Genomic DNA, 17,430 nt, shown 5'->3' on the forward strand with positions numbered 1-17,430 from the left:
AGTTGGTGCTCATACAGACCACTGTTTACGAAGCTATGCTCGAAAAAGATTTTTCATTGCGCGATCATACTTTAGTTGAAGCGCTGTAAGTTAGGAAAGCGCCAAACAACCGTTTCTTTGGGGAGTTACCGCCCATTACGAAAAACGCGAAAATTTACCAATGCGGTACATTTAGACATGGCACTTCGCATGTGTACGTAATAACTATGCAGTACTTCTCAACACACTGTGTCCGTAACTTTTAAAACTGAGTTCTCACAATCCACCGTTTTGTACCATGTATTGATTTAGTGACAGAAAGTAGTAAAAGTTCATCTCACTGTGTGCAAGTGCTCCGTCAACTGCCTTTATACGACACACATAACGTTACTCTATGTGTTCGTCCGTGTCTTTTTTGCGCAGCACAATTTTTTTAACAGAGAGAGGTGTATCATATGTACTTATCATCTTTGTGACTCGGTATTTTGATCTGTTAGTTATTCGTTTACTATTACGGGGGCATCGATCTTGCTTTAGGTTTTGTGCCTGTGTCCCTGACAACGCATATCTTTGTACGCGTGATGACAAGAAGACGTTGAATACCACTTTACAAAACTACCTCAGCGTCCCCAGGTCCGTCTGCGCAGCCACTGGCATCACACGTGGTGCGGTCTGTGCTCTCGACAGTAAAATGCCCTGCTTCGTGAGATGATCTAGAAGCCTTAGCTACGCACTCACGGGTTGCTGATGCTGCCAATGGTAACGGCTACAAGAAGAGTAACGTGACAACCCTGCTTGTTGTCCTGGTGGTGTAATTCTGCCAATTGCATTCAGCATAGCCGTGATCTAAGTGCACATAATGCGAAAAAGTTCGTAGCACTTGGCAGTTCAAAAGACAGCAGCGCGTCGATTAAATTCCCGAATTCTCACGATAGGCAGCCCGTTGCTGATACGAGGCGACGGTGTAGCGTGGTGTTACGTAATATTGAGGTGTTTATAGACTTTCCAGAATTACGGCAAATCAGAAAGACGAAAAGAACTAGGAACAGAACACAGGACACCAGTGCATCTTTCGTTGTCGATCTAGTTGCGCGAATTCTAGAAACCATCGTGCAAGAGCAACCAGCCCAAACAGGTACTAGACAGCATACATTCTTTGTTTTTGTTTTTCGTAAAGTCTTTATCCGACAAAGAAATATTACGCACGAGGCGTGCCTCCCTATTTCTGAGGCTTCTTGAATATTATTCCCAATTCTATAATCAGATTACGCGAGGTACATCAGTTTTGGCATCATTCAAAAGTCGAGCCTAATCTGGAACGCACGCGAGCACTAGCGATTAGGCTGTGTTGCACGATGACACATAGATATATACCCTACGTTTTTTACCCGTACATCAAATTTCTACGAGTGACAATTGAGCTCGCCCCTATCGCTACATAGTAAGTGTCATTGGCTTTGCTGGGAGCCAGTTCGCACAACAAAGAGCTCGCAATAAACAGTCAACACATTCGCTGCTTTATTACACACCATCGCTGCAACATGACAGTATTGCGTCTTTGAGGTTGATTATCTTAACGTTAGGTATTACTTGGTTATGAAGTGCGCGACCGAGCGTAACCGGTCCCACTGTGACGAACACCTGAAGCGAGAAGCACTCACTCTTGCCATCGGGCATAAAATGCTGAATACGCCGGTTCTCGTCCAGTATCACTCACCGAATCGTAAATCATCCACGCGTAAGAAAAATATACAATATTTAATTGTTCGGGTAAACGTCCCAAAGCCACGATATGATTATGAGGAACGCCGTATTGGAGGGCTCCGGAAATTTCGACCACCTGGGGTTCTTTAACGTGCGCCTAAATCTAATGCCGGCGAACTTCGGGTCAGCAGTCGAGCACTATATGCACGAGACCACTGTGGCGGGTCCACACGAAAGAAAGAGCTTGCTTGCTTGCTTGCCCCTTACTTAAAACTGGCTCCTGTCCACTATGGGGGATTGGCCAAGCCGGCTTTTAATGCAAATGAAAACATTCAGAAAAGGGGAGGGAAAGGGAAAACTCACTCTTTTGGGGGAAATAGAATATCGTAATTTTAATAACACGGAAAAAATGAATATTTATTAAATTAATGAATAATTTTTACGAATAAAAAACAATAATTCCTAATATATGACTGAAAAAAAAAAAAAACGTTCTGGCAGCTTCGCAGTAGTGGTGCCAGTCCTGAAGGAATACGTGCGGAGCTGGGCAGCCTTCTTTGTTTCTCTTCGCTTTTATCTTTATTTCCTCCTCTCTTTCTTTCTTTTCCTGTTTTCCAGTTTTTTCTCTCTTTTTTATCTATTTATTTCTATTTATTTCTATTTTTCATCCTATTTTCTCCCTTTCTTTCTCTCGCTTTCTATGTCTCGCTTGCTGCCTCTTCTTTTTTTCAAATTTTATATGTGGTTATGCCTGCGTTACGCCAAGCGACGACAGCATACGACAGCCCAGGCCCCTAGGTGATTCGCGCTTATTTTTTTTTGTTTTCCAACGAAGAAATAATGCTGATCAATGAATTAGCAAGGTAATCTCCTTGCGTCACCCAGGAATTGGCAGATGGCCCCTCATACATTCCTGTCACAACATTCCTATGAAACTGCCCCAGAGGAAAGAATACTTAGAGTGCTTAGTAGAATTCCTCATTAAAAAAAACTTCGAAGTACTTATTTCATCCATTTTTGAAACGACGATAGCTTAGTAGAAAATGGTCGATATTTATAGGTTCGTTAAAGCTACGGCACAAAGGGGATGGCACCAGACCAGACCTGTTTAAATGAAAATTAAGTGGTGGAATATGGTATGGCAATTTTGTGACGAATATTTCCAATTTACGCTTGGGACGCCAATTATTATCCCACGCGAAATGCAAGTGCCAACATTTTAGATTAGGTATTTTAATCTGCAATGAATCTTCAAGAACAGAAAATTTTCTGAATCTCGCCGCTGTAACATATGCCGTAAGAGACATAACGGACAAAATAAGACCATCAAGAGACACTCGCACGAGTGAGTCAGCCATCTCGTTTACATATACATATACCACGATGTCCTGGCACCCATAGCAATCGTACTAGACGAATGTTTACAGGGATTAATGGTTTGAATCTGTTTCGTATAACTGACTCTGAAAACGAAGTGAGAGATGAACGTACGGTTACCGATCAGTCACTACAACAGCTGTCGAATGATTTGCTGCAAGTTTTCGAAGAACTAAAGTAACTGCCGTTAACTCCGCTTTAAGTATGGGTGTATAATCTGGGAGGCGTAAGGAATATCACCAGGATAATGATTGAGAAAAAAATACTCACACCTACTTTTTTATCACTCATAGATGCATTCATTGCATTTACATTATAAATTCCTAATTGTAAAAGGGGGTCGTCTAACATGCAAATCAAATACTTAGATGGCAAGATCTTCGCATTTGATGAAAAAATGTCATCAAATTCTATTTTTACATTGGACGTAGGTTTATCTGATAGAATGATCTCGCATATATTAATACTTAAATGGTCTAGTAGAGCTTGTACAAGCAAAACCTCAGGGCACGCGACCAATGCTCATTGCAAAAACACTCGATTCGGCAAAATATAGAAACTGCAACCGTCTTAGAGAAGATTCGTAAAATTTTAAGTATGTTTAGCTGTTGAAATACTGAATCTCCAAGCAAGAGTGGGCCTCCAAGCTTCTTGATATAAAACGTTCTTAGCTATAAATCTTGGCACACCAAGACAACTTTGAATAGCTCCTCGCTCTAAACGAATCAGAGGGTTAATTTTGCACGCTGGCTCACCATGGAATAGTAGAAAACCAAATTCAAGAACCGGGCGCACATACATACGCTAAGTCATGATCTGAGAATGGGTTAATCTCAACGCTATTTCTCTTTCGGGATCTTTGTCCGGAGTAAGCAATGCCGGGCCCCTGCATGAAAAACCGGGCGAATTAAATTTTAGGTCCCTCAGAATGGAAAACAGCCATGATGCAGTTCATAAAAAGAGTGTAGGAGAATTAAGGACGGCCTTTCATTTGATCATTATTTTTCATGGACCCCCAACTAAATCCGCGCGAGAAAAAGGCCGCGGATAGGGATTCTGAATGAGATTCAGGCAAAATCCTTCCATTAATCTCGCCCATGCTCATTCATACGTTCTATATGCGTATGTATTAGGAGCGAAGAAACCTAGATTCCTTCTGTACGAAAGTCCCCATTGATGTTCGAGTAAACGGCGAGCAATCAGCCGTTCACTTCTCGCCCCAGGAGCGTAATCTTATATTCAAAGCCGCACTGCGTCTGAGAGGCGCGACTTTGCCGCTTGTAAACCTCTGCGTAGCAAAAAATGAAGAAAAAAAAAAGAAGAAAAAAAGCCTTCAGCACTTGTTTAGGTACGCGAGTGCACACGTGCGAATTTCTCATGCGACCTCGTTAATAAATTTAAGCTTATCCGTAAATCTCACCAAAGCGCATATCCCTCTTAAAGAGCGAATGAAAACCCGCCGCGATTTGTGCTTCGTTTGCTTAGCTATTCACGCGCGAAGTTTAGCTAGCCGGCCGTGATCGGGAAGCTTCGCCGGCCCGCGTCTCCTGCGGCGCACAAGTGTGGCCAGATCATGCGAGGACTACATACTACAAGTGCCGCGAGACGATATTAAAATATTGCATATTCTCTCGTTGAGTGCGTGGCTGTCAATGCACGTATAATCGCGCGTGCAATAAATGATAAGGATCCCAGCACGTGCAATTTCATCGGCGGTGTTATACTTGTTCGAAACACTTGTTGGGTGGCGAAGCAGTCCTTTTCAATTCGTTATAGTAATCCTTTGGAGAACTCGTGCTAACAGGTTCGCTCGCATAAGTGACTCTCATATTCGTAATAGCAGCCGCTGCTGTCATATTCATATTTACTCGTTTATTTTTAACAAACTTCAAATATATGCGCACTACCCATCATTTCTGTTACTGATGATATTCTTACGTTTGCACTCTGCCTTTCTATGGAGAATAACACGTTGGCGCGTACTTTACCAAAGAGCCATGAAAGCGGTGCTTCCTCCGCGAAAATATGTTTCCCTCTTATGAACCTTAGTCTACCTGCTTCCGAAAAAGTGATTTGCACTAGAATGCCGCTGTTCGCATAAACGTCACGTTTCAGAGCGCAGCTCTAAGGCGCCCGTTCCTGGGGTGAGCGTCGTCCCTCGTTGCCTAACGCCATAACCGAGAGAACGAACACAGCGAACACTAGATTTTCTGGCTCGCGCACTGAGCCTCGCGACGCTCTTCTTCGTTTGCTGAGGCCGGCTGGATTACCTTGCAACCTTCGCTGTCAAGACAAGCACAAATTGAAATTATGAACAAAATTTAAAAATAAAGAGAAGAGCAGCTGAATTGCTCTGGAACCTTCGCCACTAAAGCAGAAAAAAGAAAATAAAAATGAAAAACAACAGAAACCACTAAAATAATAATAGCAAAAAAATGCGCCAAAAAGTTCGTCATTGTCCGTAACTGAAATTCGCGTCACCAAATAAAGAAAAATAATCACAGGAATTACTAAACTATTAATGTGAAGAGGACTAACAATAGCATAAACAATAAATATTAAAAATTAGGAGTAGTCTTCAAATGTGCGTACACTCTAAAAAAAAGGGAGCGAGAATGGAGCAACGGGCTCCGTTCCTCCTTCGGAGCCGCGACTTTCTCCTTTGCGGACGATTTACTCGTCGCGCCCTCTTGCGGCAAGCGCCAAGGGAGGAACGTTTCTCCTCAACCACGTGACTTGCGCGCACGCGCATGCGCACGCCGAGTTAAATCGTGATTCCGTTATGCGTAGAGCGGCTGCCCTTCCGCGCTTGGCGCTCACTCGGCAGCCTCAGACCAGACTATCCAGTGCTACCGATCTCGGCCAGTCGCGTGCAATTGTACAGGATTGATGCGAGCAACACACGAGTGACGTCAATGTGTTGAGTAACGTGTGTGGCGTTTTTTTTTTCTTTTTTTTTATAGGCTCGGCGTGTGCGCGATGCGCCGCATACTTCCGTGTGTCTCGTGTTGTTTGTATACGTTTGCGCACGATCTGCTTGTCATAAATACAGTAAGTCCCGCTTCACAAAACAGTCTTGTTTTAATGAACACCTTAGACTGTACACCAATAATTCAACTTTTTTCGGCGTTAACATACTTGGCTAGAGCACGCGTTTTTAGTTTTACACAGCATTTATAGCACTTATCAATACAACAAGCAATATAAAAGCATGAAGGTTAATTTTTACAACATTTTATCAAACGTGATACCACTGGACAGCGCATGCGTTAAAGTACGATAACAAATAATTGCTGGAGTTTGACGTGTCGAAACCGACGTGTGATTATGAGGCACGCCGTAGTGTGGGACTACGGATTAATTTCGATCAACTGGGGTTCGATCAAATGTGGCCGCCGTGGCCGCATTTTAACGTTAACCTGCATCATATTTGAAAAATAAGTCAATGACTTCTGTCAATTAAGCCAAAATTCTCAATCACATGCGTTTTGGAATACGCATGCCATCACTGAGAATTAGGACTGACTTATGCACGCGTGCAGTATGTATCTCTCGTTCTCAGGATTTTGCTTTGGCGTGCGAAACTCAACACAAAATGCGCTTCTAATGACAGCTGTGCACAGTGGGCGGTAATCACTAACACTTTCACTCACCTTTGTGAAAAGAGTATTCCAAATCTAACGCAAGACAAACCACCGCCACAACGACAACTACACAGTTGTCGCACAATGACCACAATTTCACACGCCAGGCGAATACCGTGACATAACAGTAGCAGAGCAGCATGCAGGTACAGCGTACTGAATACTACAGAACACGTAGTGTGGGTAGCGTTCTTTTCCATAATTCGCGCGGTGTAGCGCCAGTTTCTCTACTCAAGTAACCGAGCTGCCGCGACGTCAAGAGCCACTGACATCGCTCTCGAAAGACCGCCGTCCGGTGCGAGGCCATCTTGTATTGTTTCTTCGCACGACCCGCGTTGTAATGTACGTATACACAAGTGAGACGGCCGTACCGCATCAGAAGCATTGTCACTGAAGGGCTAGCAGTTGAAAGACTCCATGGCCCATCGTCATACTTGCATGAACAGAATGTGAACAGATGTTAACACCAAACCACTCAACGAAGTCGACGCGACGAAGGCGACGGAATCTGAACCATGTCTGAACTATGTTGCCGATGTTGCGCCCTCACACAGTAACTATTGAAAATAAAGAAATCAGAAAGAGAAATTTCATCTGTGGCCCCTGTCGGAAGATGGCGCTACTTCAAAATGTCGTCGGAATGGTACGAACGGTTCTCGATATGGTCGTTTTCGCACTAACTTAATCAACTCTCTGTAATTATATTGTTCATTATCATGCGGCTTTAGATTAACTGGTGCGCTTGGCTAAGCCATAGCTACTATTTAATAATGTCGGCGTATATTGCGACGCAGCCATGAAATCGTAAAGAGTTGAAGAAAAATGACGCATCTTTGTGCCACCATGGTCAACTGTAATTCAGTGACTATATAAGGGCCAGCGCTTCATGGAGGGGTATGTGTAAACGTCTGTACGTATGCGTCTGTAGTGAATTGTTTGTGTTGTAGGTTTTATACATGCGAATGAATTGTGCATGTATTGAATTGAATGTGCGTACTATGTGTCTGCCTATGAACGTGTGCGTGTCAACTTTCCGGTGTCCTTGAATGGGCATACCTCCCCGGGAATGCCGTGTGCAGTATCAACGTACGTCGCCTCAATCGAAAAGAACTTTTTTTTTAGTATTGTTTAATCCCTCTAGATGGCGCCAGCTATCACCTACTTCTAAAGTCCCTGAAACTTCGTAAAGTAGCGACATACGTGCATAAAAGTGCGCCTCCTCTCTTTTCTCCCTCCGCTGCCCTCTCCGAGGCTGACGCCGCGTCGGCATTGGCCAACTGCCGTCACGTGAGACCGCGCGCAGCATTCGTTTGTTTACAGTCGCTCGCGACTGCCATCTTCGCTCTCGAAGCGCGGGTTCGCTGGTTCTCAGCGCATGTGTTTTATGGATACGCGCTTTCCATTCCGCGTGCGTTGTGCTCTGAGATACCTTGCACACAAGACCGACGTCACGGTTGGTTGCCATGGGCTTCTGCTGCGCTTTCGGATGCCGAAACAAATCAAGTGAAGGCAAAAAGCTGTTTATGATACCGTCCGGGAAGCGCAACGAGTTGCGAAGGAAGGCTTGGTTACACCGAATCGGAAGATGGAACTTTCGGCCGACGTTTTCGACGCGACTATGCGATGTAAGTTGCTATCCTCTCACTATAAGTACTCGTCGAGGTTCGCGCAAATCGCTGCGTGCTATAACGCCGTAGACACGTCTCAGTTAATTGGGCAGTACGTCGCTTTTCCTCACACGTTTTATTGCTGCTACTGCGGGGTCTGTATTAAGTGTTTTTTTTTTTTCGAAAATGTGATTGCGAAACTTCAGAGATTCGGCGCAGTTCTTTTGAAGAAACAAAGTTACCGTGTGAAAGCTCACATTAGGTGTGGTACTCTCTGTTTTTGTTGCGTGCTCGTTTTTTTTTTGTTTTTTTCCCCCGAAGCAAATAGCTTTCTCTGGCTCTTTGACGCCGACAGATCCGCCGGTGGACTTGCGATAAAAGGTAGGTAGGCAAAGCGTGCGTGTCCAACCGAGTCGCAGGGTGCATTCATCGTTTAGGAACCTCACGTACACGTGTTATTTAGCGCGAAGGTTTACGTGCGTTTCGTGTGGAGGTTTATATCCGCGAGTGGCTTTCCGCCGCGGTAGAGCAGAGGTTGCGGTGCTCGGCTACTGACCTGAAGGTCGCGGTCGACCGCGGCGGTCACATTTCGACGGAGGCGAATAGCTTGAAGCCAGTGTGCCGTGCGGGGATTTCAGTGTTCGTTAAAGAACATCAGATGGTCAAAATTTCCAGAGCCCTCCACTACGGCGTCTCTCATAATCATATCGTGGTGGTGGGACGTAAAACCCCAAATGATATTAATATCCGCGAGTGGAGCTCTCGCGAAGGAAACGTTTACGGTGGCAGGCTAGTTTATTCGTTCGCTTGCTCGTTCATTGAGCAGCGAGTATAGTTCGTATGTCAAGTACGTCTACGAGGCACACTTGCGCACTGTGGTTGGTGCGTCTAATCTCTTAACGAATCAACCAACGCTGTCTAAATGTATCGACTGGAAATGATGTACGCCTTCTGGCGCATTCTTCTTTCGATGAAGCTCCGAGCTGCTGCTTGCACTGACAGTCATTTTCTAAATAAATAATAGTCGCCACTCTTAATACAGCCAACACCCATTGCCCATGTGTTTCTTCCACTCTAAAAACTGTCCGCACCTTTTGTGGAGTCTTCTTGCCCCTCACCAATAACCGTCCTCTGGCTAGTTTGCGCTTCCTTCCTTGAAAACTCGGCGCTCGGCACTTTCCTATCAAGGATGCTTTTTATTAACACGCACGCCATTCGTGACCTGAAAGTACGGCGCGCCCTGCGATAATGCAAGGAAAGGCACGCGAGATTGATGGTTATTGTTTCGGGACAGAAATACGCCCCATAGCACGCCCTTTTTGTGAGGTTGCTAAACATTTAACAGAAAATAGCGAGCGCAGAGATTTGGTGAAAAAGAAAAAAAAAACAAGTGAGCCAGATGCTGGATATTGTTTTGTGGGAAAGAGATGCCTCAAATACGCCCTTTTGTATTGCAGTGTGCAGTGCTACATGATACAGGCCCGTATAGCGGCGTTAACTATATTTACCCAGCAGATACTTCGGAACGGCTACCTCTAGTGCGTACTGGCAGCCTCAGTGCGTCATTGGTATGCGCGGCGAATTCGCCTCGCGAGGACGACGTGTACAACGTATAGGTTTCAGAAGGCTTCATGTAGAGCGGGACATTAACGTTCAACATCACACATGTCCTTTACAAACGTGTCTTAACATCTCCTAAACGACATAAAATAAAAAAAAAAGGATACAAAGATCTAGACGGATAGTGCGAATGCTTAAAGCGCGCCGCCTGGCAAGCGCGCGCTCCCTTTGCGAAGCGTCGTCTGCTACGCAAGAGCAAGGTAGGTGGCGCCATGCTCGAAAAGAGAGTGCGAAGGAGAGGAGAACGAGGAGGAACGCGAGCGGAGGAGGAAAGTGTCGCTACTTTACGAAGTTGCAGGGACTTTACCTACTTCGCGGCCGCGGCGCTCTCATAGCTCCACCTACTTATATGAAGTTCAACATCTATCTATCGAAACTATGCTCTGCAGCGCCGGGATTGTTTTGATGCGACAGAATGTACATTTTGGAGGCACAAACGCGTGGATAAAGTCGCTACACCGTGTGACGCTTCGACAAATAAAGACAGCAAGCCTAATGTAGTCTCCGGGTGAGAGCCCCTTTGCAGTATCCGTCTCTTTTAAAGTGAACGCCGTCTGGCTGTCCGAGCGAAACGTACGAGTTCCGTCGTTCCGTTTCGCGAGGTTTTCATCACTACAGTTTTGTCTGCTTGATTTTATCGTCATAGCGTTCGATATCAAGCTCAGCGGGACCGTTTTTTGTGACTGCCAGTGCCGCATACTCTTTATCAGTCGAGAATCGATGCGCTCGCTAGGCCTAAATCTATTGCTCGCTTCACTGGCTTGGCGTCAGCCATCTTGATTTTGACGGTTTCTCCATTGAAAAGGGAGGAACGGTTCCTCCATTTGAAGACGAACATTGGGGACATCGCCGTTTCTCCCTTAAAGGAGAGAGGGTCACTCCATTTTTTTAAGAGTGTAGATACATGTCTCTATTAAATCCTCTGCATCAATATATATTAAAATGAAGATATACGTATACAGCTGCACTCACATTTGGCATTAGGGAGCATATCGTAATCGTCGGCAATATTTTTTTTCTTTCGTTTATTCAGTTGGAGAAAGCAGCTGGAAGTAAATGTGTGTCAACTGCGAGCTCATGTCGCACCTCGCGGCAATTAAAATTGATTGAACAATTCATTTTTGAAATTTTATTTGCCATAACCACGCTACGGTTATGAGGCACACCGTGTAGCACTGAAGCCGGGAATCAATCTAATCACTCGACGGTTCTTTAACGTGTACCTAAATGTAAGTAAACAATCGTATTTTTCATTTGGCCCCCAGCGAGATTCTGCCGCACCGCCGTTAGAGGGCATAATTAGCGAACTCTTATTCAGCGCTGAAACGCCGCAACCTGCTGGCATCAAATTATATCTTCTGAAGACTCTAAAACAACTGGAAACGGGGCGAGTGAAGAAACACGGGACAGAGCACTGCACTGACCAGTAATTTTTTTTCTTATGCAAACAATTTCTTCTACGCAACACTGAATACCGTGCGATGGAGGCGAAATTGCTTGAGGCCCGTGTACTTATATTTAGGTGCTCGTTAAATAACACCAGATGGTCCCAATTTCCGGAGCCCTCCACTACGGCGTCTCTCATTATCAAATCGTGGTTTTGGGACGTTAAACCCCAACAACTATTATGAATGCTATGCGCGCAGCATGCGTGCAAAAAAACAAGGAAAGAAAAAGCTTGCACACGTTGGGAAGCATAGTGCTGCATCAGATGAACACAATGAAGTATCTCCACCAAAAGGACGGAGGCAAAAGTATCGAGATTCAGAGGCATTTACTATCCGCAAGCTTTTATGGCAGGGTCGGCGTGGAGGAGAGTCCAATATACAAACCCACCGTGTCGTATTCCTCGTCACCTTGCCCATCACCTTCGCTGGGGCCCCGTTCGGAACACCACGATAATATATATATGGGTAATAACCAAAGGATCGAAGTGGTTCGGATAAACACACTCGAGCCAGGGAGACCAACATGCTAAGCTTTCCTTCAAGAAAGAAAAAGTTATGCGATCCCGGTACAACGGTGTTTATCACAGGAGCTCGTGTGAAAAAAAAATGCCAGGAACGACATAGACACAGTGAAATATACAAGCTAGGTCCTACACTAGCGCCAAAGTTTCGTTTGTTTGTGTAGACAACAAACAGAACTTGTCGGCGCAATGCTATTTCTCCCCCTGTCGTCCATATTACATTAACGTGACAGCTTTTCTGTGTGTTTTATTTCTTCGATTCTTATATATGATTCAGGTTCCTCTATCGGACCCGAAGATTTAGCAGTCCATATTTCCCTTTCTTTACGTGAATTTTCTGCGTAAATCGTGATCAGTTCAATTTGATGTCGCAGTTGCCGTTTCATTTGCAGGCGTTTCAATTTGAACTATGAGCTTCAAATCACACGCTGCGGGATTGAGCTTCTGCCCTTTCATTTGCTCAGAATAAACTCATATCTGCGTGCTTGACATTGCGCCGTCTATGGCACTTGCGCAAACCAAGCCCTTACTAGAATAAAAATATATATAAAAAGATGAGGACAAGCATTGCACAAGTTCTATAAATATGTACAAAATGATGGACAGCCCGCACGCTATAATGACATGGGTAACTTGGACATCGGGGAATATGATATGTAGCTTCCAACTCCGTTTTTGTATAAAGCGAATGTAAAGTAAACTCAATCCTTCGAAAGCACCAATGTAAAAAGCAATCTTCTGAGGAGCACGTGGCTCGGATGCTTAAGCAAACAACGCGATCGAGATGACGGAGTTTCCCGCATGGCAGCAAGCTGCATAGAAGAAATCGTGCAGGACGGACCAACAGGATACGACCAACATCTAAAGACATAAAGCCTGGAATAGAGAGTCGATAACGTTGTTTGTATACAACTCACGGGTCGAGTTTTCAGTCTTCTTTTGACACATGTACGCGCGTCGTTTCCTCTGGATGTGGTCCACGCTACCAATTACATATTGGCGCCTCCGGGCGAGCAACAAATATCTTGCCTCTGAGGCCGCTCATAGCGCGCCTTTAGTGTCAGAATTGAATAGCGTTTACTGCCTCATAGTTCATCAGTCCAGGACCGTCGCAGCGTGTATGCCACACGAAAAGCTTCTAATAAGAAAAATTGCTGAGACTGAGAAAGAAAATGTGCTGGAAATGAAAGCAGAGAGAAAATAACACAGGACGACGCGATGCCTTTTTTTTTTTTTTTTTTTGCAGTGATCAACGCTATTTTTTTCCCAGTCAGCACTTTTTGTTTCCCATTACACTGTCAATATTCTGCTGCATATCTAAAACTTTACCTGGGTAGTACACCTCCCAGGTCCGAATACTATCAATCAGGCACCGATAAATAAAGATCTTCATTCGTGAACTTGAGCTGCTTATGTGTTTCAGTCTTCTTGGGCCTTGTCATTAAGAAATAACTATAATGTCGAGATCTGCTAATAAACAGACTGGCAAGGATATACGAGGCAAAAAGTTGGCTCATATTTTGTTCTAATGTACAGCGATGGCGGAAGCAACGCCCTCCATTCCAATTAGACCCAGGCACGGCTGAGCCCGACATTATCGTTCACCTGGCAGGAAGATAAACCGTGATTGGTCGCTCGGCTGTTGCATAACATTGCGTTTCGCCCTCTCACAGCCCACCTCCATCATGCACCACGCGTACGCCTTGCCTCGACATTTTCTAAATAAGTACAAGCCACAAGAGGTAAAATATAAGCTTTGCAAAGCTTTAAGCATGTTGCGCAGATGTAAGCGCTTGCTACGAATACCACAGAAACTCACGATATATAACGCGCTATTTGAGTCGCACCTGCGCTATTGTCACCTCGTTTGGTCAAACAGTACAAAAAATCGTTACGTAATCTAGTCACACTGCAGAAGGAAGCCTTACGGGCTATTGCTGATGTACACTATACAATGAGCATACGCGTCATCTATTTTTGAAATTAAAAATTATCTGAGTTGCCCGCCTATATGAGTATCAGCTTATGTAGTCTTTTAAATGTGAAACGATTAAAGGTAGTACTCATATCAGGAACATTGAGAATATGCTAACCAACCAGTCATCTCGCCTAAACCGATACACCGAACATTGGGCAGTTCCGCGACCACGCACAAGCTGTGGTCTTCAAACACTTCCCTACCGTCTTCCCTCAACACTAAATAAATAAAAGCTATGCGACAAAAATATACGTTACATTCCCAAAAGCGCATTACTCCAACTGTTATTGTAGGGAGAAAGGAGGTCAGTATACCACAGCAGCACTGCCTTAGCTGAAAGAGCCGAGCGCGAGTTGTTGGCGCTAGCTGTGTGATCCTTGTGTCGGTTCTCGCCGCCCGCCATCAGCATCCATAAACCTCTTTCTCAAGCGGAAACCGGCGTCTATCTGTATATTTAACTGTGTATGCCGTTGGGCAAACTCTCGAAATAAAAAAAGTGCTACTTGTCGTCAATAAACCCAGTTCGATTGTGAATGTTAGCCTTACTTCTCCGTTTCTTGAAATGTGCCGAATTTTTATAAAAATTCCCATTTTTGTTAGCTCTGTGTATTTCTATTTTAATGTTGCAACAAGTGTACTTATTGGGAATTCTTGCCATGTTGCTGTTTGCATTGCATGGCGAGGTGGGACCAGTCAAGCTGCCTTTAAGCAGCTTTTATCTCGCCACCCTTGCTGTTTATGTATGTTGTGTACTTACGTGGTAATAATAAACTTAAAACTTCAAGCTTCAAGCTGCGGAAATGCTTGTTTTCATGTTTGAAAATAGAAATCTTTGGTGGGTTACAGTTGAAACCCGCAATAACGAAATCGGCGGGGAAAGCACGAAATTTCGCTCTTGCGGGAATTTCGTTGGCGCGAGAATGCGGCAGAAAAGACATGGAATTTACGAAAAACACATTTTATTTCCAAAAGTCAGTACGTTTGCTTTGGCGGGCCTTACCATGCACAATTTCATGCCTCTCGATCGGGAATCTCGTTTGCCATGGCACAAACTTCGCCCCATGCACTGGTCAGTGACGGCAGCACTGCGCTGTCACCAGTAGCGCCAGCAAGTGCGCCTACAGGCGTATCTTCTTCCGGCTCCGCTGGGTCAGCGCGGATGAGCGCAGAATCGTGGACAGCGAGCTGCACACAACGCCGCATTCTTCGGCGATGTCTATTTTTTTCCCTGCCCTTTTCCATCTCACTGATGATTGCAGCCTTATCTTCCAGCGTGATGAACTTCCGCTTTTTCGTTGGAGGCGGCATCTTCGCAGGCAGCGAAATCGGACGAAGCAATCGCAACACACAGTTCACGTTGCACCAAGCGACCAAGCAAACGCTCCACAAATGGCTCTTCACACGCGACTATGTGTGCGAAAAGCCGACAAAGCCAAGCACAGAGTCAAGCCAACGAACGTAACTCCATGAGGAATGTGGATTTTGCTACGCAGTCCGCGATAACGAGCAGGTGTTTCGGCAAGCCATCATCATCATTGTCGCCAGCTTTATGTTTTTTGTAAACAATCATGGCGGCTGCTTCTCAAGTGCGCTGTAGCGATAGTTTTGCACAATTTAAGTGTAGCATGAATGCATTTCAGCAGTTTTCGAATGTAGTTAATGTTGCGAGAGTAGATTATTTGCGCACTCGTGTTTCGAAAATTTCGTCAATGAGGGACTGCGGTACGAATATCTTTCGTAGTTGCGAGTTACGAAACGCATTGAGTCCTATGGGCGTTCGCCGGTGCTCCGAAAATATTTCGTTGCGGTGAGAATTTCGTTCCCTCGATATTTCGTTATCGCAAGTTTCGACTGTATATGAAAACGAGAGTATTAAAACAACGCTGTCACATAATTGACGTTCGTTGAGCGAACCTACGTATATAGCATAGGCGAGAAAGCAACCGGGGCGTACTGCCGAAATGTCACGATGTCTAATCTCCCACGTGGCTACGTTCTCTGTCATTGCGTCACAACACATACGCCTGCGGTGTAGGGAAACTGAAGTCGGTTTGTGGAAAAATCAACACAGTAAATTATTTGCCCATGCCTATGGCTTTCTACACTTTTTCTCATGCGGTTAAATGAAAATTTTACAATTAGGCATCACCAGCATTCCCAAAGACATAGACAAAGCAATAGAAACACCGACTGCCCGAAGTCCTCAGCATGCGCTCGATGCCCTTCATTCATTTCTCGCAATCTTACAGTGAGCGCCGTGGTTCGCCCACTGCCCTTATTCCGCGCTGAGGTAAGAAGGGCCGCGATCGTCCAGTGGAATGCCATGGGGCTGATGTCGCCGCATTTGTGACAGATCCTTGTGTACCTACTTCAGCGGCCGATTGCAGCCCTTTTTTCGCGTCATTCCGTGCGCGTGCAGGGCTTGCTCTCTCCTTCTTCTCTACACCCTCATTCACAGTGTACGGTAGCAATCCGCACGCTCGTTGTCAGTGCTTTAGCCACATACAACAACGCAAACACCACGCCGAACACCATGATGCAGCGCATGCCCTGGACATTTCCCTTTAAGCTACGCTCCGCTTAATTGTTCCAGCCCTGATAATGTTTTTACCCCTTCAAACCCGTTTAGAGGCGGTGTCAGAGCGTAAGAAAATAGGAAAAATTAAGTCAGCATTAGAATGTAAACAAATAAATAAACAAAAGGCGACCTTTTTTGTCGTGTTTTTTTTTTTTTGTCCCTGCATTATTTCCGTTTTTCCTTGAACATGAAAGGAAATTTGGGGGACAGATATGCGGAAAGGTTATTGGGCTCGCCGGGATACTAGATCCAATGAAGTTCGCTTTTAACTCAATAGCGTTAAAGAGCCCGTTTCGCAGAAATTATGGTGTCGGCGTCATTGGTTGTGAGAGAAAAATCAGCCTTGTCTGTTACCGAAAAGTCGAGAAAGATGCAAATAAAATAAATGAATATCTTCGGTTCGAGTGAGAATCGAACCCAAGCATTCCGCGTGGCATTACCATAGAGCCACGCCATTGCTTGAAAGTTCTTCGGGAAAAAAGAAACACTATGGATGTCATGCAGTGGGAGGAGTCTCCTTAACGCATCTAACATTGCGTGGCAGAGGCGTAGAATCGCGTAGGTGTCAAAACATGTGAATTGCGCAACGAGTGGGTGTTTTAATGGGCCACCCATTACAAAGCGGTCGAAGATATTTAATCATAAACATCAGCAAAAGCATCAACAAAGTCAGCAGCTGCGTAGGTTCGCGTGCTGCCTTAAGGACGCGTAATGGGCCATTCGCTGACTTGGAAAAGGAAGAATTATGGCGTAGTGCGTTCAAAGAGATTTAGGTTATAGAATCAATCTTTACTTCTGATTTTCTACTTGTTCAAATTGCTTTATTTTTTTAAAACAACAGTGTTTTATGCCGGGGTCTACCAAAACTGCACTGACGTATTTCCGTCACGGATATGACGTTGTAGAATGTACACTACCAGATGACGAAGGAAAAACAAGGAAAGGTTCCGTCGACGGGTATCGAATCCACGACC

This window comes from Rhipicephalus sanguineus, chromosome 1 (genome assembly GCF_013339695.2).
Source record: "Rhipicephalus sanguineus isolate Rsan-2018 chromosome 1, BIME_Rsan_1.4, whole genome shotgun sequence".
Classification (NCBI taxonomy): domain Eukaryota; kingdom Metazoa; phylum Arthropoda; class Arachnida; order Ixodida; family Ixodidae; genus Rhipicephalus; species Rhipicephalus sanguineus.